The sequence below is a fragment of the Passer domesticus genome, chromosome 4 (assembly GCF_036417665.1).
Source record: "Passer domesticus isolate bPasDom1 chromosome 4, bPasDom1.hap1, whole genome shotgun sequence".
Taxonomy (NCBI): Eukaryota; Metazoa; Chordata; class Aves; order Passeriformes; family Passeridae; genus Passer; species Passer domesticus.
Window position 1 is genome coordinate 78811971 of NC_087477.1, and position 27022 is coordinate 78838992.

The window sequence follows — 27022 nt, forward strand, 5'->3', positions numbered from 1 at the left end:
TCTAAATGCTTTCATGGCCTAACTTAATGCATAGAAATCTGGAACTAATATGCATATGGGTCCATGAAATCAGTGTTTAAAGCTTTGTACCCACTGAAGCTGTAATAACCCCACAGCTACAGCTCAAGCAGTATTTTGGGGCATCACCAACCCTGTTCCCTGTGGGTAGGATTATGGCAAGTCCCTTGAAATTTAAGCCACCTTCTGAAGCTGTCACTGGAGTGATGCAGTGAGGGATGAAGGAATGCCAGGAGGTGTGGATGAGGATGTTGCAGTCAGTACTGCAGCAAAGTTTTTCTCCCAGATGCAGTTTGTCTGGAGCTATACAAAGCATCAGAACCTTAATTAAGATCTGTGAACTCCTGGCTGTCCTTGGGGTCTTGGAATGCTGCACACTGCTCTCCAACAAGGAATTTTCAGAAGGAACCAGCAAGGAGCTCTCAGAACTGTGGGCCTGTAAGCCAAAGCTTAGAATTAAACACAGGATTTGATCTGAGACCTTGGAAAAGGCTTCCAAACTTAGGTGCTAGAAGTGAGAGTGTGGATTTATAGTTTAAAGCAGAGACATGTTAAGGAATGTTTAGAGTTTTAGAGTTTAAGATACGGAAAAAAGAAGAGTAGTTAAAAAGGTAAATGAAGAGTTTAGAATGCAGGACTGTAGGTTTGTTTGTCATAACATGATTGCCTAAGGTGAAATATTTAAGGATTGGGTCAAAAACATAAATATCCTTGTTGGCAGTGTTTTATTGGTCAATAAATCCTTAAAAGGTCTTGTAACTGGGGGTCCTGTGACCTTCTGAACCATGCAGTGAGGATGTGAGCCAAACTCACCCTTCCTGTCTTTGTAGAAGATAAGAAAATAAACCTCATCATCTAAAAAGTCAGAGGTCCCCTCTCTAACTCATTCAAAATTCCTTCAAAAATCCCCATATTAGTGCTCTAAAGGGATCTTAACAGAGTGTGAAAATCCACTCTGTGGAACCTCTTTAACTCTCACTGCAGTGGCCTTTCCCTGCCTCTAGATCTTGCAGATCACCTGCCTCCCCCTCCATGACACAATACCTTCCTTTATTTCTCCAAGGTGACCTTTGAGACAGGGAGCTGCTTCCACAGGACCAGTGAAGAGTGGTTGTTTAGTGCTGTACTTTTGAATTCCAGCATGACAGTGTTTGGCATGCAGATGCAAATTAAAGGATGAGAAACAGGTGTTTGGATGGGGAAAAGGCTTTTAATTATGAAGAATATTCTTGCTGACTGGTTGTTCTGTGGTTAAATGGGTCTGTCATCAGGCTCCTGTAAATAAACAACACCCAAACATTCAATATTAATTAGAAATGTTACATAGGCATATGCTAATATTGAAGCACCATGACATGTTCACTGGTTTCACAGCTGGAAATAATGGTGAATTTTTAAGAAACACCATCCCAGCTAGAATTGTTTGTGGGGAAAAAAAAAACAAACCAAAAACAAAACAACAAAACATCACCACCCCCAAAAATCCAAAACAAAACAAAAACCCCAAGTTGGCAAATTTCCATGGATAGAAACTGATCTGTGGGTCAGCAGACAGGTCTTGGTCTGATGACAGAGTGTGCCCTACAAGTGAGCTCTGTGTCCTAAAGGAGCTGTCTCAAGATGTTGGTGCATCTGTCTGTGTCCAAATCCCCTTGGCAGGGGAACAGAGAGCTGTGGAGCTTCTGACAGCACCAGAGATGGCTGTGAGCTGCTGCCCCTGAGCCCTCTGCTCACAGCCATCCCCAGGATCACACCCTGTGCCCCAGAGCATTGTCCAAGCACTCCTGAGCTCTGCCAGGCTGTGCTGTGAGCACTGCCCTGGGGAGCCTGCTCAGTGCCCAGCCACCCTCTGGGGGAAGAACCTTTTCCTGATATCCAACCTGAACCTCCCCTGACTCAGCTTCAGGCCATTCCTTGGTCCTGTCACCACTGAAAAGAGATCAGTGTCCTCACCCTTTGTGCAGAGACTTCTTGGCCTTGAGCTGCCTGGGTCTCCCCTGGGTGTTTCCAACCTTTTTCCTTCTAACTTTTTGGACAGCTCTCATATCTTAGCCTTGAGACATTCTCTGCTATGATGAGAAGGAAATTATCATCTCTGTTTTAAGATCTGTAAGGATTCAAAACCTCTGGTGGAAGAAAGGGGGAAATGTGTGGACATATATCTTTAGAATTAATCCTCCAACTGAAATTCAGCCATGAGTCAAAAACCCCAAAAACATTCTGGGAGCTGAAGTTAGAATCATTAAAAGTGACTAATGGTTTACCTTTTAATCACTCTAACATGGACTTTGTTCCAAAGAGCTCTGCTGAAGTGGCTGCAGCCTGCACAGATGGATGAGGAGCAGAATCAGACAGCAGTGGGTCACACCCATGTGAGCAGAAGCAGCAGTCCCTGAATTATGGGGACTTACAAAAGGACTTGAGTAATCACACAATGGGACTGAGCTAAAGGGTTTCATGGGGAGTGGGAAGGGTTTTCAACCTTCCAGGACTCTCACCAGGGTAAATGGCAGCAACAGCCTGAGTTTTTCCCTAAACAGGAGGTTACTAGAAGGGCAATTATTATGGCAGGCTGATTCCTTGGCCCCTTGCAGAGTGGTCTGCTGAGAGCTGGCGTCTTGTTTTTCCCCTTACAGATGGATTTTCAATCATGTGAACCTGAGGCTCAGATGGCTGAGGGTGGCAGAGCTGGCACAGTTAAATCTGAATTTCTTCTCAGCCAGTGCAACCACAAGGCACAACCCATACAGCATCAGCAGTGAGCCTGAGCAGCCTGGTTTATGTTGTGGCTTGTCCCTGGATTAGGTGGGCTGATGACTTTTTTTTATAGTGTCATCTTAGTGTGTGTTTGACTGCTGTAATCTGGCAGCGTGCACCTGATTCAGCCTCTCTGTCTCTGCCTCTAAAACAAACACTTTTATGCTGTCTGAGACTCCTTCCAATTCCTCCCCACACCACATCATTCTCCTCCCTGGCAGCCTTGCACAAGCTAAGGACTGAGGGGAAGCAAAAACCTATCTAGCAAAGACAAATAAATGAACAGCACACATGAAAGCAGTTTGCCTTGAAACTTAAATTGGTTGCTAACTTTCTTCTGGTTTTGGCAGGGAAAACAGATTATTTCCTGTGCCCCAGCCTTAGGAGCTTGGCTGCTTTTCAGTATCTGACTAGGGCTTCAGTGTTGGGAATTTAATTGTCTTCAGCACCTGCAAAGGCAAAGCTAATAAGTTACTGAAGTTTCAAGGTAAAGTTAGATGCTGTTTGGTTTGTTAATTGAATATTTAGCCTGACTTCCTAAGGAGGCAAAGCTTGCTGGCTGTTTGTATATATCTTGCCATTAATTTTAAACAAAACATTGAGTAGGAATGATAGCCAAGAGGCATAAGAAGTGTCCAGTTAGAGATGAGAACTTTTTCCTAGTCCCCAAAAGACAAGAAAAAAGGCATTGTGAGAGCTTTGAGTGGGCAATCCAGGTGGAATTATAGTGCCTGAGGGTCCAATCCACAAGAGAACCTTTGCATCATGTCTGTTTGCATTTTAAGACTTTTCATGAGCCATTTCAGTTGCAGGCTGAATGATTTTGATCCTTGTCATGGCAAATATATAATGTGAGGGCTGAGGGCTCAGATCATCTTCCTGTTCATTCAATTAAATGAATATTTTTGCCTGCTTTTTTTACATGCATTAGACAATGCAAAAAAATGTATCTTGTGAGACAAAGAGATAGTTATGTAGAAGAATGGCACTAGAACCAATGGCACACCCACCTGCAATTTTTCCTACCTCTTGCAACAAAAAAATCCCCCTAAAATGGTCAATATTGAGCTAAGAAGAAATCAATTCCCACAAGTAATAAATACCAGACACTCAGCCCACCAGGGTCTTTACAGTTTCTTTCTATTCACATTTTTATATGCGAGGTGTTGGGCTGTTCTGCAGGAATCAGGGTGAAAGAGGTGGATGGAATGAGAGTTGATTATAGCTAATTCAAGAGATTTTGAAGAAAAATCCTCACAAGTTGTTCTGAGCAGGGTCACACAAAGTGTAATGGGTTCAGTTGCTTTTATTCTTGTGAGCAGGGTCCTGAATCAACAAAGAATTATGCATGCACCTGGCTTTGCAAGCAGAATAAATTTCCACTGCCTGTGCATTTTAAGCTCATTAGCCTTCAAGGGGACTCTGCCCAGAGCTTTGAGTTAATCTCATGTCACTGAAGATCTTCAGAAATGGGTCTAAGGGTGGCTGCAACAGTGAGCTGTGCTGCAAGTCCCCCTCCTTCAACTCCTTCTGCAGAATTTATGCTACTTTGAGCATCATTAGAGGAGGAGAGGTGCGTGTATCCCTGCTGGCATGGCTGTTAAGTCCATCCACAGTTATCTTTCTCCTTCCAGCAAAGAGATGCCAGTAAAATGCTTCATTGGGAATAGATTCTGGGTCTGTGGTAGGAGATAAAGCAGTAAGAAGGACAGTCATTGAGGTTTTATGGGTCTGAAAAGCAGAAACACGTTCTAAAGAGCTGCTCAAGGTGCTGAACCAGCAAGTTGCCTTGGTCTCTGTGTATGATCCATCCCAGAGTAGTTGGGAGCAATGACTGCAGAGGCACTCAGCAGTAAAAAAATGTTGATACATTGATTTCATGTTCTGTATTGACAGTCCAAGCCTTGCAGGTAGACTAGGCTCAGCCCTGGGGTTTATTTTTCACTCCTCCCAACCCCTGTCAAAAGCCCGTGGGTGACTCTCGAGAGGCAGGAGAGTTTGGTGCCGTTTGCTTCAGGCAGCAAAAATGGAGAAGCAATTCCAGCACAAACTTCAGAAATATCCAGAAATGAACCACAGAAATATCCATTTACACAGAGCTGCTCCGACTGGGTCGTTTTCAGGTGAGGGGAGGCTGATGTGGAATGCTCTGCAGCTCCCAGCACAGAGGAGATGTGAGAGTGAGCTCTCCTTTTCCCTGAGAAGGAGAAATGATCTCACATTTCTCTTTTCTTTGGCTCACCCTCATGTGAGGGTGCAGGCAGCAGAGCTTCCAACCTGTGCCAGGCACTGAGAGAAAGAAGGAAGGGCCTGGGATAAATGAGTCAGTGTGCCTCTCTGCGGACAAATTAAATCAAATAAATATAGGAGGGTGTGATCCAAAACTGACAATTGCCAGTTGTCCTTAAATTACCATCATTTTCTGAAATAAAGCTGGTTTTTGGTAGTTGATGTGATGAGCTTCATGTCCTGTGCTGAATCAGAAGGGCTGGACTGACAGATCATCCACTTTGGAAACACATTTTGCACATACTGATTGAAGTTTGTGGATCCATGAACCTCCCAGTAAAATCTGCTGCAGAAAGTCTTTGGCCTTAATTTCTGCACAGAACAAATTCTGCTTGAGTGTAGATTTAATGAAAAACCTTGAAAGTTCAGGTAGAATCCAGATATGCCTTCTAAATAAATCCACTTATCACGAGCAGACAAGCCACCACTTCTTTTTGATTGTAGCAATTAATAACTCCCACCCTTTGTGAGTTTAGGATTAATGTCAGGATTAGCACCAAACACCAGCTCTCCCCTACAGAGCTCAGAAATTTCAATACTGCATTGTAATTAGGCCGTGTGAGCAGCAGAGGGTAGTATATTACACAGAAAAACTTTCATCTGGATACCAGAAGATTTTTGGGAGGGTTTTACAACAGCAGATTGCTAGGAAGCATTTAAAGTGAGAGCAGGACAGCCCCTCTCTGCTGCAGTCCTGCGTGGAAGGGCTGCAGTGTGCCAGCCTTGGCTGCTGCATTGTTTAAAGATGATTTAAAAGTGATATTTATTGATATTTATTTAAAAGTGATATTTATTTGGGTGCAGAAGGTTTGTCTGTGGTGAAATGCTTCAAACTTCTGCTCTGCACAGAGGCCTGATGCTGGGTTTGAATTTTGATTTCCAGGTGTCCAGGCAAAGTTTTTCCAGGATTGCATCTCACCTGTGTCCCCTTCCCACTGGGGAGAGGCTGGAACGTGCCCTGTACTCTTCTCATACAATTTAATTTGTAGCCCACTCAGAGGTCACCAGGGACACTCAGCCTGGGTCTCCAGGGCTGTAGAGCTCACACAAAAAATCACAGAATCATAAAAGCTGGAAGAGGCCTCTAACATTTGTCACATTCATATTTTCTGGAAAAATCCCTTTGCCCAGGATTTTTCTCCTGGGAAGCTGAGAAGCCTCAGAGAAAAAGGAGAACAATACTATCTCATTTGCTTCTCCTGTGTTTTGCTCCTTTGGAATGTGTTTGGAGATTGTTTACCCACAGGTGATTGTTTCATTGGATTCTGCTGTGAGTTGTTTTCACTCTTTGGCCAATCAGGGCCAAGCTGTGCTGGGACTCTGGACAGTCATTAGTTTTCATTATTACCTTTTTAGCATTCAGTAAGTATCCTTTCTGTATTCTTTAGTATAGTGTAGTATTCTTTAATATACTATAGTATCATAAACTAATAAATTAGCCTTCTGAGAACATGGAGTCAGATTAATTATTCCTTCCTGCCATGGGGGTCCCAGCAAATACAATAAACATTAGCCCAGCACCACAGTGTTCACCACTAGACCATGACCCCAAATTCCACAGTTTAACATCTTTTGAACACTTCCAGGGATGGTGATTCCAACCACTGCTCTGGGCAGCCCGTTCCTGTGCCTGACAGCCCTTTCAGTAGAAGAAATTTTTCTTATATCTAATCTAAACCTCCTCTGGAGCAACCTGGGGGCCATTTCCTGTCATTCTGTCACTTGTTACCTGGAAAACAAACTGCCCCCTGGCTACAGTCTCCTGTCAGGAACTAGCAGAGAGCAATATGGTTCACTTTGAGTCTCTTTTCCTCCAGTTTGTTCAGCTGCTCCTCATCAAACTTGTGCTTCAGACTCTTCACAAGCTTTATTCCCTTCTCTGGACATGAAAACATCCAGTGTAAATGTAGCTTTGAAAAGTCCTGCCCTAAGGGGGTTCTGCAAACATCAGCCTGGGTGTAATCTGGGTTAAATACTGTGAGGATTATCAATGTACCCCCCTCTTCCCTCCTTCCATCCACTGAGATGACTTCTCTGCCTCAGAAGAGCAAACCTGTGCCTTCCCAAGCTGCTCCTGCTTTCCCAAGAGTATTTGAAGAATTGAAGTGGTGTACAAGCCTCCTTGTGCTGCTGTTTCACCTCTGCACCTCTCAAGGCTCAGGATGAGTTGTAGCAGTCTCAGTGAAGAACATCTCACCTTGTCATCTCAGTGCCTCTGGGAAGGAGAGCTCCAAACAGGTCAGGGACCGCAAAATTTCTCTGCCTCTCTTGTGACTCAAGAGAAGGAAAATTTGGTAACTGGTGCTGAGGGAAGCTGCTAGAGAACAACTGTGCCCTTTGAGATAATACACGTATATTTACACACTAATATTTAGAGATATATGTGAGAGTATTACTTCTGCTATTTTTTTTTTCAAGGAAGTCCTTGTATAACAAACACTAAATGGAGTGTAGGCATGAGCACAGAGGATTTTTTAGGCGTGCTGGGAAGGACTGTCATCACCTGCTTTCTCTCTTTCATTGATGCATCACAGTAAATATCCCACTGGGAGACATCCCTAGGCAGGATGGTCTTTCTTGCATCTCCTTTTGTATGAATGAGGACAATGAATGAGCTGTTCTTGACCTTTCTGGAAGACCTGAAGACTAATTTAAAATTTTCAGAAAAAAAAGAGAAAACCTTAGGGATTACCTCTATCCCCCTTACACAGAGACAGCTTGAATATGGACAAAATGGCATTTTGCAACACTGTTTAATTAGAAAACCCTTGCCAATTTCTGCTGGCAGTGACAATAGAAAGGAAGTCAAAAGGAAAAGGAAGTCAAAAGGAAAAGGAAGTCAAAAGGAGTTTAGTGATGTTAAGGTGGATGTGGAAGATGGGATGTACAAGCACTGGAGCCCTTCCTGTGCCTGGCTGGGTTGTGCTCTGTTAGAACCATGGTTCTCCCTGCTGCTGACTTTCTCCCTGACACAATAATGCAAAGTAACATGATCTTTTTTGTCTTAATAAAGTGGATTTGTCTCTCCCATTTCCTAATGAGGTTCCTGAACTCCTGCCAAGATGCTCATAACAAGAAATGTTATGAAGCCCATTTTCTAAATGGTTTGGGGTTTAATTTGGTCCTTATGGCCCCGGATAATTTAAGGACTTTTGATCTGCTTAATCACAGTTATTTGTTTTATGGTCTGAGGCCTTTGGGTCTTGCAACAGTCATTCATCCATTTCTTGTGCTAAAATGCTACTTTCTGTCCTTAATCATCATCTTGGTGATAAAGGTGATTTATAACTTTACTTTTCCCTGTTCAGAGGGGGATATGACAGCTACAGTCCCTCAGGTGTTCTGCACCCTCCATCAAGCAAACCATTAATTCTGGCACAGCAAAGGTGTCAACCTGACTGGTTTGGAGGTCCTGAAACACGTGTATCTCCCTTTAGATAAATGAAGTCAATTAAATCTCCCATTAAGATCTCCTACTTCCACAGATGGTCTTCCTTTTTCTCATATGATAATCATATTAAAATTGCATGCAGAGCCATTTGTACATTTTAGCATTAACGTTTGCTGCTCCAAATCAGCTGGGGGAAGAGGGAATTGTCACAGTTTTCATCAGCCTCTTCTGCTGTCATTGTAATCCTTCCAAAGGGAGCCACTGCAGCCCGAGCAATCAGCAGCTAAAATTTGTTTGCATGGGCAGGTGAGAAAAGTAAAACAGCAATCCAGGACTTTCCTGGGACTCCACTGTGAAATGGAAATATGTTTTCTGAGAAATTATCTCTGAAGGAAATGAACAGGACCAGGGGATGCCCTGCCCAGCTGGCTCTTCTCAGATTCTGATAAGCCAATACTTTCAGCAATTGAGAAAAGCAAATTTGAGCCTTGGAGTTCTCTGCTGCCCTCGAATCCGGGACTGGGCAGTGCTGAGTGCCCTCAATTTTCAGTTGTTCTGATGGCAGCATTGGCAGTGTTGGAGAACACAGCAGAATGAGGTTGGAATTGGTCTCGTGTGACAAGTTGTCTGTAATGAAAACCAGCACCTCATACCCTCCTCTCAGAGAGTGTGAAGCTCTGTCTTCAAGAGTTTTGGGTTTTTTCTCTCTTCTTTAATCTCCAGCTGTGACTTGACTTGTGGAAGTTGTTTCTAATTGCCACTTTAAATATATTAATGGCCAATTTTCCAGCAATTTTTCTTTTTGTCAGTGTTTTCCTTCAGCTTCAGGGTGCTTTTCTCTGTCTCTTGTTACAGCCAAGAGGAATTAGGTTCCCCTCAGCTCTCTGCCAGGCAGGAGAAGCCTCATTTCAGAAGAATCATTTTTCATCCACATCTCATCCTCTCACCAGTTTTCTGCCACGTTTCCCATTTCAGCCTCACCCTCTTCTAGATATAGAACAATTTAATTCCTTTCTAAAATGGCTTTTCTGTGTCTTTACCTGTGCCTAAAAATAGATGGGTGCCCACCTTGAGTTAAGAGAGGTCTTACCAAAGGGCTGACAGGTGGATTTTGGGGTAGGGTAGCTCAGCTGGCTTCAGCTCTGTGTAGTTGCTGTGCCTCCCTCTCAGGTTTTCTGAACAAATAAAGTTCATTATGGAAGGACCTGTCTATTTTTTTGGGCATGAGGAACTCAGATTTCATCCCTGTACATGCAAGTTCATCCATGGGCTCCTGAGCTCGGCAGTTTGGGAAGAGGTAGAACAAATTCACCCACAGTTCTCAGTGATTTCATTATCTAAGAAGATATTCCATCTGTGGTACGTCATATACATCATTCCTAGTGGTTTTCTAGGAGAGAAATGCTGTGGATTTACAGCTCAAGGACAGAATCTTCATCAAAACTTAATAAAGATTTAGTTTTAATTCTCATTTATTTTACTTTACAACATTTGCAGACAATGAGCTTTACTGCTTTAATGAAACATTTCTTATTATAAACCTGTCAAGTCTGCTACAAAAAGAACACTGATTATTTTTTCAGTGCATGCCAAGGAGTTTAATTAATTTTTTGTGATCACCTACTTATAGTTTATGCCACAGCTTCCAAAGCAGCTAGACTGGGGGGTATTCCTTTTGCACTGGCCCACTTGAAGCAAAAAGGGCTACACAGTAAGAATACATTGGTGGCAATCTCAGCATCTCTTTTTGGTGCTGGGGAGAGAGATGCTGGGTGCTCAGTAACTTTTGTTTGTGAACTACTATGAAGTAAGGGACTAGAAACAAAGAAACTCAGATCTTGTAGTATTCCATTATACCCTCGGGCAGTTTCACAGCTCTGAGTCACTCTCCTGGTTTGTGAAAGGAGAACATCATGGAAATTCAGCAAAGTGCTAAAATTGATGTGTATAAGACCAAGCAATATGGAGATAACACTTCAACCACTGCTGAAGGGGCTCCCACTAAGTCCTGTGAAACAGAAATGTAGTGAAATTTGACACAAAACAACCAGGCATGACTGTGCAGCAGTTTGGGACAGAGAAGGAAGAAGGGTGCAGAGCACTGGGTGTGTACCTATTTTCTGTACGTAGTGAACAGGGAAAATGATGCAGCTGGAAATGGTGTCCATAAACACCCATCAGGCTGACAAGTCATGGGAAATGTCTAAGTCCTGTCTGAGCCCATAAAGGTCTCCCTGACCTTGGTATCCACCTGCAGTTTCTTGTTGGCTTCATCTTTTTAGTGAGGTTTTCTGGACAAAACCATACCTCTCATATTTTTTTTTAAACCATAGAAAACTGGCCATTTTTTCATTAAAAAAAGACAGCAGGTACTAGTGATATCTGCCTATGCATGAGAGCCTAATAAGAGTTTTGGTTCAGAAGCAGTATATTGTTTTGTGGTCATTTTCTTTTAAGCCTCAGGTGTTGGAACTTGCATTTGCTTTGCTGCCCAAGCCCCTGGCAGAGGGAGTTTGTGGTGTGGCTGTGTCACCTGAGCCCTGGTGGGTGAGAGGAGATGGGTGGGTCAGGTTTCAGGTCAGATGAGTTTTTCCTCTTCTTCATATCCTGGAGGCTGGATCTGGTGCATGGCTGATGTGCAGTGGGAGTCACTGTGAGACCTTCTGCTGGCTTCAGGGGCTCTTCAGGTGGAGTTTCTTGAGAGAAATGAAGTCTCTGACCTGACTGACATCACAAGCTCTGGAAGATGTCTCAATCCATGAACTGTAGGATTTAAACAGCCCCTCACAACTTCCCTCTGAGGGGTGACTCTAGTGCAGCCCACAGTTGTTTGATCCATACAAAGTAAAAACCTAAAAGTCTCAGAAATGGCTTTTGGTTTGAGAACTGGATCAATACAAGTTGGGGCTAAACTTTGCAATGCAATTGAGCCCCTGGCTGCCCACAAAATGCTGCTGCTGTGATGAAAAATGATAATAATAATAATGACAGCCATCATCATTATGGCTTCTGGTAGAGAGATTTAATGGGGAGTGAGTTGAAGAACTTAAATGTCAATAAACTTGCTGTGGTTTCAGAAATGCTCAGGTTCTGCCTTCCAAAGGCAAAGTGGCCAGTGTTAATTTGGCTCTCAGCATTAGAATGAGCTTCTAAGGTGAGGACAGCCTTGCTCAGCTGTCAGAGTGGATCCCATGTGGTTTGCATGTCCAGCCTCTCAGCTGCTGGTTTTTGGGGAGCCTGCCTAGGCAGTGCTGTGTTTTCCTGATTTCCCCTCTCCCCTGTGCTGTGTGTGTCCTGCTGCATGCTGTGGATGTCAGGCTAATGCTGTAAATTACTCCATTGTCTAATTGTTCATAAAAGCCTCATCAAGCCACAAGTCCCTGCAAATGACACCAGGATGCCTGCTCAAGTGGCACATAAGTCAATGGTGACTCTCAGGTCCAAGCTGAAATCTCCCAGTGGATAGAAAAAATAATTATTGGTACTTACAATCTTACCTCCAGACCTTATTGTTTCTGTGTCTTATTTTCAGAGGAAGGAGGGGACAATTACCAGCACTTTCATGGGGATATAAAGTGAAAGTTATTACCCACTGTTTAGTACTTGGTTATTCTTTTTCATTTGAAAATTAGAAATAAAAATAACAGGGAAAAATAAAAACACAAAAAGCCACACACACAAAAAACAAACTTGAAAGCATGAGCTGTTTGGGTAGGATGGGTGCTCTGTCCTACACTGACGCTTTCCCTTAGGTAAAGTCACCTCATAGAGTCAAGAGCCTCCTCAAAATGGTCATGGAGCTGCTCCTTTGTCAAGTAAATTATATCTGGCAAAAAGCTGGAAGTGCTGCTCTTTTTGCTTTACTTGGGGTTGTGTTGGTCACCAGAAAGCAGGGAGTGCATCAGGGCCAAAAGAAGGGGAGAATATCGGAATAGTGTACCTGCAGTGAAGAAAATTCCACTCCAAAATGAACCAGGAGAACAGAAATCTCTTACTGAAAATGATTGAGCAGGACTGAGGATCTTGTTTTGGTGGGGTGTGAGAGTGTGTGGCTGGTGTACAGAGTGGGACACCCTGGTGATCTCCAAATCCACAGGTCCTGCCTTGACTTCCTTCACAAGATCTTCCTCTTGTGGCTACAACAACACAAACACCATCACCCCACTCTAAAAAACAGATTTCCACTGAGTTTTGACAGTAAGTTTCAAATGTATCCTTTTGGGAAGAGGAGAGTGGATAGTCTGACATGGATAGACAGGGGGAAAAATAAAAGTAGTCAGAAGAGCTCAGTTTTGTAGAGATTTTCATCTGACAAAGACATGCAAAGCAATCTTTGCTTTCTCTTGCCCTTTAAACAGTTATGCAGGGGTGGGAGCATCCCCATGTTCCTCCACCCCTGTTCCCTCAGACACCCCAAGTCCCTCCTGATTATGGAAGAAAGATGTGGATACAATGGGTCCCCCACTTTTCTCCTTTCCACCCTCATTCCTTCCCAATTAACCAACCCACAATACTAACATTTTTTTTTTTTCTCCCAGTGGTCACAATTTTGCTGTGTCCATCCCAAAACTTGCTGGTTTCGTTATGGTTATTTGCTATTTCTGATATCTGCAATCTCATTTTTTTCAGCATTGCTGATTTAGTTCCCCAGGTGCTGCTGCTGGCCTTGATACACTTGGATCCCCAAAAGGTCCCTGGTGTTCCCATCCAGGTACCCAGCCAATCTGGCCACTCCTCACAGCACTCTCTGCAGATTTATTGGTTTCTCCCACTGTTGTTTAATACATTCAGCACTTTCCTGTGTCATACCTAGCAGTTTTCCACATCCATCCAGTTATCCAGACCTCCTGGATCCAGAGCTTTGTCCTCTGCCTGCAGCCTCAGCACTCCCAGCAGGACCAGCTGGGCAGGGAGGAGGTATTGCATTGCTTCATTCATTTCAGTGCTGATCAATCTACTCTCTTTAGGCTTTCCTTATTAGAAAAGTTAACTACTTTAACTTATATCTTATTAAAACATTGCTTTTGGGGGCTGAAAAGCCTTTTCAATCTCTCCAAGAACAGAAGGCAAAGGCACATCCCTGTTAGTCCTTGTCACTGAGGCCACTGAGGCTTCACTGCTCAGGATCAAATCTCTCTAACAAGTCCCTTGCTTTATTTCTGGAGACTTATGCCTCAGATTTCTCCCTGGAAAACACTTGTGACAGGACACTTTGCCTTCCTCCTAATCCTATCTCACAGCAAGAAATGTTTAAGTATATTCCAGTGGGTGCACTGGCACTGAAACTCACCCCAGCAACTGAAATCCTTCTGGGAGAGGCCGCTCTTGTGGGAAAATGTCTGATTTTGGAGCTGTGCACCAGTGTTCAGTCAGGCCCCTCACCATCCACTGCTGTCCAGGATAATGCTGTGCAGCTCAGCCTTGTTAATTCTCAGATGAGACTGAGCAGTGATCCGCCAGTGCACATTTACTGGTTTATATGGGAAGGAGAAGAGGAAAAACACCTAAAATTCTTCACTGACTCCTTACTTTGGCAGAAATACCAATCTGTAAAATCAAGAACTGTTGAGTCATTGCTCGCAGATATTATTCAGTACTTCTTCAGGGCTGATATATTTTTTTTCTGGAGACAGGAGTGAAGGAACATATTGAAAAATTTTAAATTTTTTTCCCCTGTTACTTAATACAAATGGCTCTGTGACATTCCTAGGAGCTGCTTGCCCTAGTCAGAACCCCTGCATGTGGCAAACATTCAGGGATTAAACTTTACAGAAAAAAATCCTCAAAATACAAAATCAAAGCAACCAAAAAGGAATTTTACATTTTAAGTTCAATGAAACCAGATCAGGAGGGAAAACTACATGAATAAAGTTCTTCCAATGTCAAAAAATAAATAAGAAAGGGAGGGGAAATGCCTCAAATCGTAGTGATTAGGCATTAATTCTGTGAACTGAGGTCACCCCATACATTGAGCTCCAGTGAAAGAATGGCACTGTAAGGGATGGAAATGTCCCAAATGGCAGATCCTTGGAGGTAGGAGCTTATGGAGGGAAATAATGCTTGGCTATCCATATGTGCACGTGGAAAGCATCCATCGTTATTACTTATACTGCAGGCTCATTATTAACATGCAGCTCACAGCAGCTAATGGCTAAAAAATCAATCTTGCTCATTGAGGAGAATGGGAAAGAAATAATTTTTTCCCCCCTTCAAGAGGTTTGGAAGATAGCTGTTTCCACCATGAAACATTGCTCAAAGGAGTGAAAAAGTAAATAGGGGGAGGGTAAAGGAAAAGAAGGGAAAGGAAGTAAATTCCTGCTGTGAGCAGCAGGCTCTGAAATGCTCTTGTGGTCTGTTTTAGGAGAGAGAAATGGCTCATAATAAAAAAGGTGGAAGAAGCCTCCCTTAACTCTTCAGTTTGGCAAGAAGTTATTGTAGAGTGCCTGGGTCAATACCCACCTAAAACTTGTCCCAGGTGGTAGCAGAGCTGTGGCAATTCCAGAAATGTGATTTGTTTTCTAGATAAACTAAAAGATATTTTCATGTTTCCTTTTCCTTTTCCAAGCTACTTTGACAACTGCTGCCCAGCTTGTTTCACATATTCCTTGGAGCAGGTTAGCACTGAAGATCCCCTCATGATTTAGGACCAACAGTTCCCAGAGCTGAAGAACACATACAACAAAGGAAGGGAACAAAGAACCAGCCTCCAGTTCCCATCAGGCTTTAAATCCAACACCCCAGAATATCCAGGATCTGTTTAAACTGGGATTTCTTGTGGGACAGCAGAACAACTTCAGCTCCTGGCTAACCTGTCTGACTGTCAGTTGGATATGAGTGAAATTATGCTTTGCTTGTGTCACTTGCATCCCCTAAGCCTGAAAGAGACAAAAAATGCAAGTTCTGTTTGTTTTTTCGGGTTCTAAAAATGCTTATAGTTCATTAGCAGGATGTAATAACTTAGAGGAACAAGTTTTATTGTGGCTCACTTGGGGCCTTCCAGGTTTTGTGTGAATGGTTTTATCAAAGTCTCAAACTTCTCCTAGACCAACTTCTCTGACACATTTTTCATGAAGTAGAGCCAGAAAGGAGGAAGTGATTTTGTAGAAATCATAATCAAGAAAGTCAGGAAAAGAAATGAAAGCAGGGTGTGCAGGATTTACACTCACTCATTCCTCTGTCTCCCAAGTAATCTGGGAGGGATTCTGTTTCAGGTATTATGAATGTGCTGTGATGAATAAAGGTGCAATTTAAACATTATCAGTGCAAACTGGGGGTGGATTCAGAGATCACACACAGGCTGCTGAATGGGAGAAAGGGATCTGCTTAAAATTCTGCTCTGTTTTCTGCATGACTCAACGCAAGATTAAGATGGTAGGTGTTTGAATACCTGCACACCTTTTATTTTATAGATAATGTAATTATATTCTCACTTCAACTCACCTATAAAAAGAGCTCAAATTTGCAATAAAAATATCTTTACCCCTTTTCTGCTGATCGTTGCTTAGCAAAGTATTTCACACAAGAGGTTTGTTATCTTTAATAGCACTAAAATTACTTTAAGCAATTACCTGCATAATTTTAAACTCTACAGAGGTTATTAAAATATTCTCATGGCAACTATAAAGAAATATGAAAATAAGTAAAGACTAAATTGCACTTTGTCCCAAAAAGTCATTTGCCTTAAAGCGTGTTTGGTCCTTAATTTCTAAATAGGCTTTCTTCTTTGTTTCCTGAATTGAATATTCTCCTCTATGTTTGACCTTTCACATTCCAACTTTGAAGGTGGGTCTTTTCTTTACAATAACCATTTCAATTTCAGAACAAACAGAGATAACCAAACATATTTGCATGCCAAAAATTCCTGCATGGCCAAGCTAACAATGACACTTCAGAAATGAACCTGATCTTTGAAAGTCTACTCATATGTATGAGGAACCAGAATTTAAGACTCAATCTCATATTCTACATGTGGCTTTGATTACTTTTATTTCTCTTTAGGTAGAAATTTCTTACAGCACCCAGTGGCATAGGCCAGGAGGAAGAACTTTCTAGTACTGGGGTTCAATAAATATTGGTCTGGTTTCCCACCAGGAAAGGGGGAATTGTACAAGAATTTGTAGAATTACCAGGAAAATCTTGTTGCTTTACATCCTAGAAAATGATGCAGAGTAGTGAGAGTCTCTTTGCTGCCTGTGGTGCATCCTCTTTACTGGCCCTCTTTTGATTTCCATCTCCCACATCAACAACGTGGAGCTGAAAGAGTGGCTTTTTATAGAATAATGATGTTGAAGGAAATTAGCATGGTTCTAATTAGGGGATGAAAGGAGCAATTAATTTGGAGAGTTTTGACTTCTGTGCCAGAGACATCACCCCAGCAGACCTCCTGCAGCAGGCAGGAGCATTTCAAAGCACAATGCTACAGCATGGCACAAGTGAACATGAAAGCAAAATTAATTGAGAATAGAAAATCTAGAGCAATTATGTTACAATTTCATTTATTTTTTACATGTTCTGTTGAGATATCAGATTTGTAATATCCACTGCAATTCAGAATGCCATTTTTTTCACAGTTGTTATTAAACCAAGTGGTTTCTTATACTGTTCTTTCCTCCACTGAAGAGCCCAGTCCCAGAAAACCTGGAGACAACATTTCTCCCAAGTTCCTGCAGAGTCCAGGGTGTGGAGGCAGCTTGGTGGTGCTTTCCCCCTGGAAAGCTGTGACTTGAAATCAATTACAACCACAGTGGAAGGGCTGCAAGCTGCTGACTCAAGCTGCCCTTTTCTGGCAGCTTTGCCCTTAGTGCTTCCTTGTCTCCCACCTCCACAGATAAAAGCTGGAATCAGAGATCAGAACTTCCTCAAGCTGTTAAGCTTCTGACATCTGCAAAGCCAAGAGTTCAGAGACAATGTCAAAATCATTATCTGCAGCTGAACCAGAAACATTTCTTTTTGTTAGCAGTCACACAGGGAAGTTCTTTTTCTATTATTTTCATATGGTTTCATGGGGTTTGAGGCCAGAAGGGGTGATTAGATAATTTAATTTGTCTTGCTGGGAATTGCAAGTCACTTCTTCTTTCTTAGATTCTCCCAGGTGACTTTGAAAACTCAAGCATTCATCTCCACAGGCAACCAAACCTCTGGGAAATAGGAATGGACATAACCTCAGTAACTGAGGCTCCTGTGATGGCAAGGAGCTAACTCATAATGCTGTGTGTGACCAGATAAGTCCTAATTCTCTGTCCCCGTGCTCCAGAGACAGCCAAACTCCAAGTGAGCAGCTCTGAAAACCCAGGTGGGAACAGCTGAGGGGAGATTGTTCCTCAGGCACCCATCTGCCAAAGCTTTTGGGTCAGCTCTGATCCCTGAGCTCGTTGGTGGCTGGAGAAAGCAAGAAAGCCTGAGTGCACTGAAATCAGCACAGGTCAGGCTGCCCAGAGCTGACTTTGAAGGCTGCCAGCTCCAAAGATCTCCTTCTTTAACTTGGTGACACCACTTCATTCTGTTAACGTCGCTGCAGGAAACAACAACTCTGTTTCTAAGCTGAATTAGAAACAACAACTCTGTTTCTAAGCTGAATTACTCAGTGTAGGCTTTTCACCAGCTCCATGTTTCATTTCACCTCTCCAAGCTAAAATCAGTAGAATAAGGGTGAGTTTCAGACAGGTGCCCAACAATTACACACCAAAAAGTTTTAGGGTGTGCATCAAAAGTTTTGGGGTACCCACTTGCCCTGCAGAAGAGCCAAGGTCTCCTGTGGGTCCTGTGTGGCTTCTGCCAGGTCTGGGATATCCCCCTGAGACACCCCAAAGCATCTTGGATACCCGTTTTAGGTAATTCATTAGACAACTGTATCCTGCTCTAACCTTCACACTGTAAGACCCACATCACAGGTGTATCATGTGTAAATGGTGTGAGTTCTCCAGTTTTATAAACTATTATATAAATTTTACAAACTATTATATAAATTTTATAAACGATTATATTTCTTATATAAACTATTATATTTTACTAATATTTTTATTAAAAACTTATTTTCATTATATAAACTATTTTATTTATATAAACAATTATAGAAATTAATATAAGTTATGAAATTTATAACTAATAGAAATATAAATTATAAATTTTATAAATATATAAATTATATTAACTTATATAATACTAATTTATTTGTATTATAGAAACTAATACTAATAAACTGTATTAGTTTTCATAACTAGTACTAGTTATAACTAGTTTTCATAACTAGTTCATAACATGAACCTAGTATTTGATTTTTTTTTTTATATAGCACTTTAATCAGAGATTTAAGTGCAGGCATAAAGGATTAAAATAATTAAATCCTGAGAGTAATTAGTCTCCATTCCAGAATCCAGACAAAACTCACGTGTGGACTTGTGGGTCTAATGCAAGTCTAGCAAAGTTTGCATTATTCACTTGTCAAATAACAAATTTTTTATATTAAAAAGGAAAAGAAATGACATCAGGTACATAGAGATTTTCTAGTGTGGCTGCAGTAGTGAGGAAGACTTCAATTTTTTCAGAGGAAAAAAAGTAATTCCTGCTATAGGCTTGGAAAACATCAATGGAGAAGAAAGAAGTCCTGGTTGCATTTCATGATCTTAAGATGGTTATGGACCTTCAAGAAAACAGGGAGAAAACTGGATGTGTACGTATCTCACAGAAGGAATTTCCAGCAGAAACAGGAAATTATGTAGCACTATAAAATCTTATTTAGAATGATAACATACAGTTCTAGTCAAACATATTCAAGAAGGATTAACTAAAATTGAAATAGGCGATGGAGAACATAAATTAAAAAAAATAGGTAATAGCTTTGCTTATTTAGCCTAGAAATCTGCAGTTTAAGGGGAATAAGAGTATATTGACATAATGATGTAAGAGAGACTTTGCAACTACATCAGAATCTTTGGCAGAGGAAGTTTAAAATAAACACCTGACAGCAGTGCAAAAAGCTTGGAAAGGATGGTGGCTGCATTTCACCTGATATTTGGAGGAAGTTAAGCTCCAGAAGGTTGTAGCTCTGCAGTGGCTTTTCAATAGGGACAATAGAGGAGGAGCCTGAGCTTTTAGCTGTAGCACCCAGTTGTACAAAATACATGGAGGAGGGGCAGGCTGAGTAAAGAAATTTCTGTTAATTTTATGTCTTACCTTGAAAAGTATAACTTTTTGTCCTTGATCAAACTAACTTGTGATTTTTTTAGTTTGTTTGGATTTTTCTTTTTCTTTCTTTTTTTTTTTTTTTAAATATATTTCCATTGCACAACACATTTAGGTCAGAACTGATTTGATCTTTTCTATTTATAATCTTGTAGTTGATGACAATTGATGTTCTTTCACTTGGGTTTCAAAGGCATGAACCTCATGATCAATTTATGCCCTGCCACAATTCACCTCAGGATAAGATGTATACCTGGCATCCAGTTCCTGGGTAACAGATCTTCAGGACAGCTTAATGACTGATGCAGCTGTGCAAGTGGTGATGATGAAAAGAAAATCCATATTTCACTTTTCACTCAAAATAGGGGACATTCAATCAGTAATTCCGAGGGAGGACAAAAGCAGAGATGTGAAAGATTTTGGCCTCTGCTAATTTTTATAGCTGTCAATAGAAATAGTTTATGTGGGCTCCTGGATTTACTCAAAGACAGGGTGCAGATGGCCTATTTGTCATTAAAAGAGCATTTTAATGCAAGCTTGACCAGGTCTGAGATGTTATCATTTCAAAACACTGCGAAATGTCACTGACCTTTCTTTACAGAAGTTTGATGATCAGAGATAAAGTGAAGATGAGAGTGTCAGATCTGTGCTGAGGGAAACCGGGAAAGTCAGAGGGTGCACTTTGAGCCCAGTGGCCCCAAATCACCAAATTTTATGCAGGTCTGACTTCAAGCTCAGCAATGAGACACACGGACATAGAGAAAACAAATCACCTGCCTAAGCTGGCCCCACTTTTAATCTCAGTCTGGGATGAGACCCAAAAAGAATAAAGACAGTAAATTGCCTAGAAAGAAAAGCAATATGTACAAAAGTTGCTGTTATTTACTGACATTAAGAAATGTCAGCAGAGAGTTCAGGGCTGGGCAGTGCTCAGATCACTGGCCCCTCTGAGTCACTTAGACTGTGCTCAGGAAGTGATGGTCAAGCTGAACTCAAAAACATGCAGAGAAATACATTATTTTAATCATTGCTTGCAAACCCATAACTTATTAAATTCTGGAACATAAATCTTGCCAGATTTGTAGGAAGGAGGACAGGGAATAACATTAGAAGTCCACTGGAGCTGCAACTTGTCTCAATATGCAAGTAGAGAACAGGAGCCTCAAATTAGATGTGAATTTGCAGTTAAATGCAGTTAAATGCAGTTAAGTGCTCAAATGAGGCTTTGCTTTGGACTCATCCAGTTCTTTTCTGTCCATGCTTTGTTCCATGCAGCAGTGTAGAAGAGGACAGGGAGAGAAGAGCCTGTCTGGAGGTGCTTTTTCAGTGTGGTGCAAGGAGGGGACAGTGAGAAGGGAGATACCCCAGCCAAACAGCACTAACTGAGAATGGCAGTAAAAAATATAAATCTCTACTTTGGTTTGAAGCAGGGAGATGTTTCCCCTGTCTTTCAGGCAACAAAATTCAGGGCAGGCTGTTCTGGTGCAGATCAGAAACAAAATGGTGCCTGAGGTAGAAAATGGCGTGAACTTGAGAAGTAAATAAATTAGTTTTTACCTGCTTTGCTGGGCACATTGCTCTGAGAGCTGGAACCACACCTGGTCTCCCAGGTGCTATTAATGGTCCCAAAGTGACCACAGGGAAGCAGGATAAAGCAAATTAACCTGTTTCTTACCACCAAGCCCACCACAATTACTACCTGTGTGGAGCTTTGGTTGCCCAAAAGTTGAAGTTTCCCTGCAGTCCAGCACCCTGGGCAGGTAATTGGACATTGATGCCTTTCCTTTGAACTGTTTGCTGCAGCACTGGAGGGTTTTGTCAGACATTTTATCTTTTATGTATTATTCACATGGTTTTGGCAGCTGTCCAAAAAACAGTGATGCTCTTTGAAATGATTTCTGATTTTTTGATAGTTTGGTTGTTTTTAGAGAGCATCCTTTCTGCTGGACTTGGGTTGGAACATTTCTTCCTTTAAGGTACTTACAGGTGAATTTCAAGGGGCAGAAAGGGAAGGAGAGAAGTGAGTTGTACCTGAATTAATGAGAAAAATTAAAGGGCAATGTTATAATTTTCCTGTTTCTAACATAACAGCATCCTAGTCAGGCCAGTGATCTATGCCCAGGAGGGAAACCATTTCATTGGCAAAGAGACCTGGCAGGGGGAAGACAAAAGCAGGTGAATTGTTCTCATATATTTGTGGGGAAAAAAAAGCTCATTCTGCAAAGGAGAAAGAAAGCAGGGAAACTCTTGCTGTTCCCAGGCAAAGGAGCCTAAAAGCTAAATTTTTTATTAAACTCTTACACTAAAAGGTCTGTGGGCTCCTTCATCTTCCCAAGAGAAACCTCTCCATAGGATAAGCCCATGGCTGCTCCCAGCTGGGGCAAGGAATGTTTTATGGCTCTGAGCTTGCAGGGAAGCTCAGTCCCACAGATGATTCAGACTGCAGATGCTGAGGCACTTTCATTTCAGGAATCGCTGTGAAATGAGGTTTTGTAGTGCAGCATTGAAATACTCTGGGAAAATCTATCAAGGCAGCTGCAGGATGGGGTCAGCAGGCAGCACAGCGAGGGGCCCAGGGGACTCTAATTTACACAAACTCTCTACCACGAGCAAACACACCAGGGGTGGCATTTAAGTGGTCTCTTCACTCTGGCTGTGCTACCAAAACAAGTAATTTGTGGATGACACTAAACTAGGAGGAGAGCCTGATGTGACAAATGATAGAGTGGCTGCCCAGAGGGAACCCAGATTAATTTGAAGAAAGCGCCAAATTAAACTCTGTGAGTTTTGACAAAGGGAAGCACAAAACTCCATCCTTGGGGTGGAGAAACCAGCTGGGAGTGACTGCCTGGAGAGGAGCTGGGAGGGTGGGGAGGCTCTGGAACAGGTTGTTCAGAGAAGCTGTGGATGCCCCATCCCTGGAAACCTTCAGGGCTGGCTTGGATGGGGCTTGGAGCAACCTGGGTTAGTGAAAGGTGTCCCTGTCCATAGCAGGGGGGTGGAAATAGGTGGTCTTTAACGTCCAACACAAACCATTCTGTGAGCTGAGGGTGATAGGAGGTAAAACACCGTCTATAAAAGGCTGGATCTTGCTGTGGTGGCTCATGTCCTGCACCCAGAAGGAGGAATTTATTCCCCATGGTTGGCCCTGCTTAGGTTGTCCACAGGTGGAGAGGGACGTGGAGAAGATCAAATGAAGAGCCACCATCCATCCAGGGTGTGCTGGGAGGGAGCTGGGCTGGCCAGGGCTGTTGAATGTGATGAAGAGACCAGAAGAGTGATCCTTAACTTTAATCCATAAGGGGTTGCACTACCGTTTTCCCCACCTTTTTTTTTTTTCTTTTTTTTTCCTTCTTTTTCTGAGGATTGATTGACTAGAAGAGCTGATGGCTTGAAGCAAGACTGCAGGGCGTTGAAGCAGCTGGCCATCAGTCTCACAGGAAATGCCCAAGAGTGAGGCTGTTACTGCAGTTGGAAGAGCTTGTTCTAGTGGGTACTAAGTTAAGGGATTTGTTGTCATTTTTTATTTCCTTTGCTGTGAAATAATTTCTGAGGAAAAGGGAGAAGAATCAAAACAATTTCTCCAAGGTGGCAGGAAGCAGAGCAGGGAAGTGGAAATGCCTCAAATGGTTAATATCAGGGATGGATGAAAGTGATTTGACAAGGATTTCAGGAGTTTTCTGCACTCTCACTGCAAGAGATCATCTAATATGAATGATGCCTGAGCAAAATTTTTAAAGGCTGGACAAATGTAGCCATTAGCAACTTCAACCAACCTTGAAAACTTATTTGCAGGAATTTATCTCAGGTTTCATGCATTTGTTTGAAAGCAGATTTTCCTTCTTGGATTTAACAAAAAAATAAAAATTTGCTTATCATACAAAATTATTCAGTGATGTTTCCTGAGAGACTGTTTTCTGACATGCACAGACATTTACTGCAAAAGCAACTTTCGAGATTTGCTCTTCTGAATTTGCTGTTTATGATTTGCTTTTCTTTTCCTTAAGCATTCCTGCCTATGGGTATGAGCCCAGGAGGAAATCTGCAAGAGTAGAAAATCTGCAGAGTATCACTAACTGGCTTTGTAAGATCCATCCAGGGAGTTTTTGCTTTTCATTTTGTTTGAGAAGATTTGGCAAGTTGAAAAAGTAGAAGGTTTAGAAGAAGAGAGACAAGCAATGTTATTATAGTCCCTATTGTCTCTGCCTGGTACAATGTTTATGTGTTTGATCTGAGGTGACATGGCCACGTTCTCTTTTCCTGTCCTCCTGCCCTCCATCCCTCATTTCTGGGACAGGGTTACATCTGGGTTTATAAAAAATATTTGTAGAGTAGTAATAGGAGAAGTTAATATCTCTCCAATCTCACATAAATTAGAGTGAAGCTTTATTGGGTGTGCCAGATGCTGTGTCTTGTTGGATTATCCTGGACTTGCTCCTGAGCTGGCTCATGCAAAGCTGGGCTCCCCTGGTTTTTCAGGGAGTGGACTTCAGTGGGAAAGGAGGATGCAAATTTCCAGGGCCAAAGAACATGGAGGTTGGATCCTGAAACTAACTGAGACCAAAGGAAATGTAGAAGTTGGGTCTGGTGTTGGGAACCCAAGCACAGCAGGTGTTTGGTCCATGGTTGCATCAGCTGTGTAGCTTTCTTTCCAGCTGAGGCTTTCCAGCATCCACACATGTGTGGTGTTTTCTCTTCTTCCCCCTTTGTTTTGCAGCACCAGGTGATCTCTCCTTGAATCAGTTCTACCTTGATGCACTAGTGAGAAGATGCAATCTGATAAAGACTTGGCCCATATTATTTCTTGCCTAGTGATATTTCCCTGACAGAAGTGAATAATTTGTCATTTAAAAAAAATCTACACATTTGTCTGAAGTCTTTTGAGCTATCTGCAGTCCCCTTGCAGCTGTCTCAAAGCAAACCTTTGCATTGCCCATGAAATTTCATTTTTAGTGCTAAGATAAACTTCAAGAAAACGAAACTTTCTTCTTTCTCTCTCTCCTTTTAATTCCCCTGGACAGATACAACTTCAGAAAATGATCTCATCCTGCTTTGTCGTTTTGCCAATATCTTGTGCAAGATGAACATCCCAATAGGTATTTGCTGTAACAAGTCAGTGTGTTTGTTTATCCACTTCCCAGAAGAATATGAAACCTTTTGAAATGCACATCCTTTTTAGTACTTCAATATGAGAGTCAAGAATAGAGTTCCTGTCACTCTGGTCAGGCTGAGGGAGGGGTGGAAGCAGGACAGCAACTCAGCACAGGAACCCATGCAGCCTCTCATGGAAAACCTCATATCCTGTGTTATGGGGGTCACTCTAAACTTATCAGAGCAAAAATGTGCACAAAGATGACACATCTGTGCACATTTAATGAGCACAACCGTGGGACTTTACCAGTATTCAGTGTAATTCTCTTTGTAGTTTATATTCATAGACAATAAGAGGTCCATAGCCTGATCTGCTTCACCTGCTCCCCTCTCTATTTGGTTCTTGAACTTTTCTGTAAAACTTCAAGCTGGACTCTCTTTCCTCTAATGAGATAAAATTGTGCTAAAATAGAAATTCCACCTGCTGTTGCCCAAGATGTGGATTTTTACTTTGGTAACAGCACATGACAATAAAAATAAAAATAAACCATAAACATATACAGGCACATCCTCAAATATAACACCTTGGTTCTACTGAAATTATTGTGTTTAGTTTTGTTGTTTATAAGTTTATTTTTCTTTTGAAAGAAGGAGGTCTGTGGGCAGGTTTTGAACAGACTACACTTGTGTTTCTGTTTGTAGAGGAATCTGGACATGCTGGTTTGGGCATGTTTTCTTTCCAGCATGGACCTTGTCTGACTGCTTCATGTATCTGTCTGTGTTATGGATGTTATGTATTTTATTTGTCATAGAAAATCCTGCTGTGAAAAAAACCTAGAGAGAAAGTAAGGTGCTATAAGTACAGATAGAGCTGGCACCAAAATTCAAGTGTTTTTCATTCTGTTTTGCAACCCTTTGGTAGTAGAGCTCCTCTCCACAAAGGCAACACTTCACCCTACTAGACACTCTCTTTAATACCCCTGAATAAATCTTTTCAGTGACAGCAGAATAATACCCAACTTATGTTGAAGGACTCCCATTTTCACTCTCCTTGCTCTTCAAGTGTTTTTCAGGCAGCCTTGAATGACAAAGGCTGAGAAATAAATAGGAGAGGTCAGGGCAGCATGTTTTTGACAGCTGAAGGAGCTGGGGCTTTGTTCAAAACCCTCCTTTCTCCTCTGTGTTAGCAATTTGAATTATTGCAGCTGAGTGCTGAGCAGAGGCTTGGATGATCCTTGTGGCTTGAGAAGAGGGGGTGAAGCACATTGGTGTGTGAATGGTGCACGTGTGTGGGTCCTGCAAGCACTGCTGGCTCCTACACACACACACACTCAGGTTTTGCTGATGAAAATCCCTCCACTGGCTAAAAAAGGGCCTGACAAGTTGATGGCCCCACTTTCTCTGTCCAAAATTGCCCTTTTGTGTCACGTTGTAAAATGTCATGTGAAAGACAGACGTGGAAAAGTACCCTCCATACAGGCCCAGGGTAATAAATTAATGAGCTATAAACAGCAAAATAGCCATGCCCTGTGCCTCTGAGAGTGGAAGCCTGGCTGTTCACATCCAAACCCACCAGCCTGGAGCTCTTGAGCTAATGGTAAGTCTCTGTGACACGCTGCAGCAGCAGGTCTCCTCTCCTTGCTTACCAGCTGCAGCACACTCCAGGCAAACATCACAGTTAGAAGCCAGGAGCTCCCATGAAGTTTCAGAGGTGGAATAAACCCTGCTGCCTGCACGTGAGGACACTCACCCTGCTGAAATATGGCTGGGGAGACCATGGGCTGTGGCAGAGTCTCTGCTTCAGCTGCCTGCTGTGGGAAGGGGTGAGCTCGGGCACCCCACAGGCTCTGGGGAGCAGAGAGGCACCAGAGGCTCGAGGGGCCCCAGGGACTGGAGAGACACACCAGTGAGCTGGCAGGGCACCTCTAAATCCTGCCAGGAAGGGGGATGCACCCCCAGGGAATGGCACATTCCCAGGGCATGTGGTGGCACTCACTTTTAAAGCAGCCTGGACTCTTTCCTATTACAGTGGTCAGGTTGAACCAGCTGGAGCCCTGACATGATACATCAGAACAATTTTCTGTGCTTTAGAAAGTCATTTGAGCACTCTTCCCACACAGTCTTCACTCATTGCTGCTCTGTGCCTACCTCAGCCATCAGCTGGAGCAATTGGCTTGTGTGGGCTTAGGACTCTGAATAAGGAAAGGGCTCCTGGTTGCTTCTGATCCATTAAGATGAGTTTTAAAATAATATTTCTTAACTCTCACTAAAATTAGTGCAAATTGAAATGCATTT

General features: G+C 42.3%; 2 long non-coding RNA genes across 2 annotated transcripts; both read right to left on the reverse strand.

The window, feature by feature from the left end:
* Positions 1-16933: 16933 nt before the first annotated feature.
* On the reverse strand, positions 16934-18283 carry LOC135300128 (uncharacterized). Its single transcript, XR_010362010.1, has 2 exons — positions 18181-18283; positions 16934-18083 (listed from the first exon to the last, which is right to left on the reverse strand). It is a non-coding gene; the product is annotated as an uncharacterized LOC135300128 (long non-coding RNA).
* Positions 18284-18954: 671 nt separating this feature from the next.
* LOC135300130 (uncharacterized) lies at positions 18955-21255 on the reverse strand. The gene is made up of 3 exons (XR_010362011.1): positions 21194-21255; positions 19890-19944; positions 18955-19094 (listed from the first exon to the last, which is right to left on the reverse strand). It is a non-coding gene; the product is annotated as an uncharacterized LOC135300130 (long non-coding RNA).
* Positions 21256-27022: the final 5767 nt, after the last annotated feature.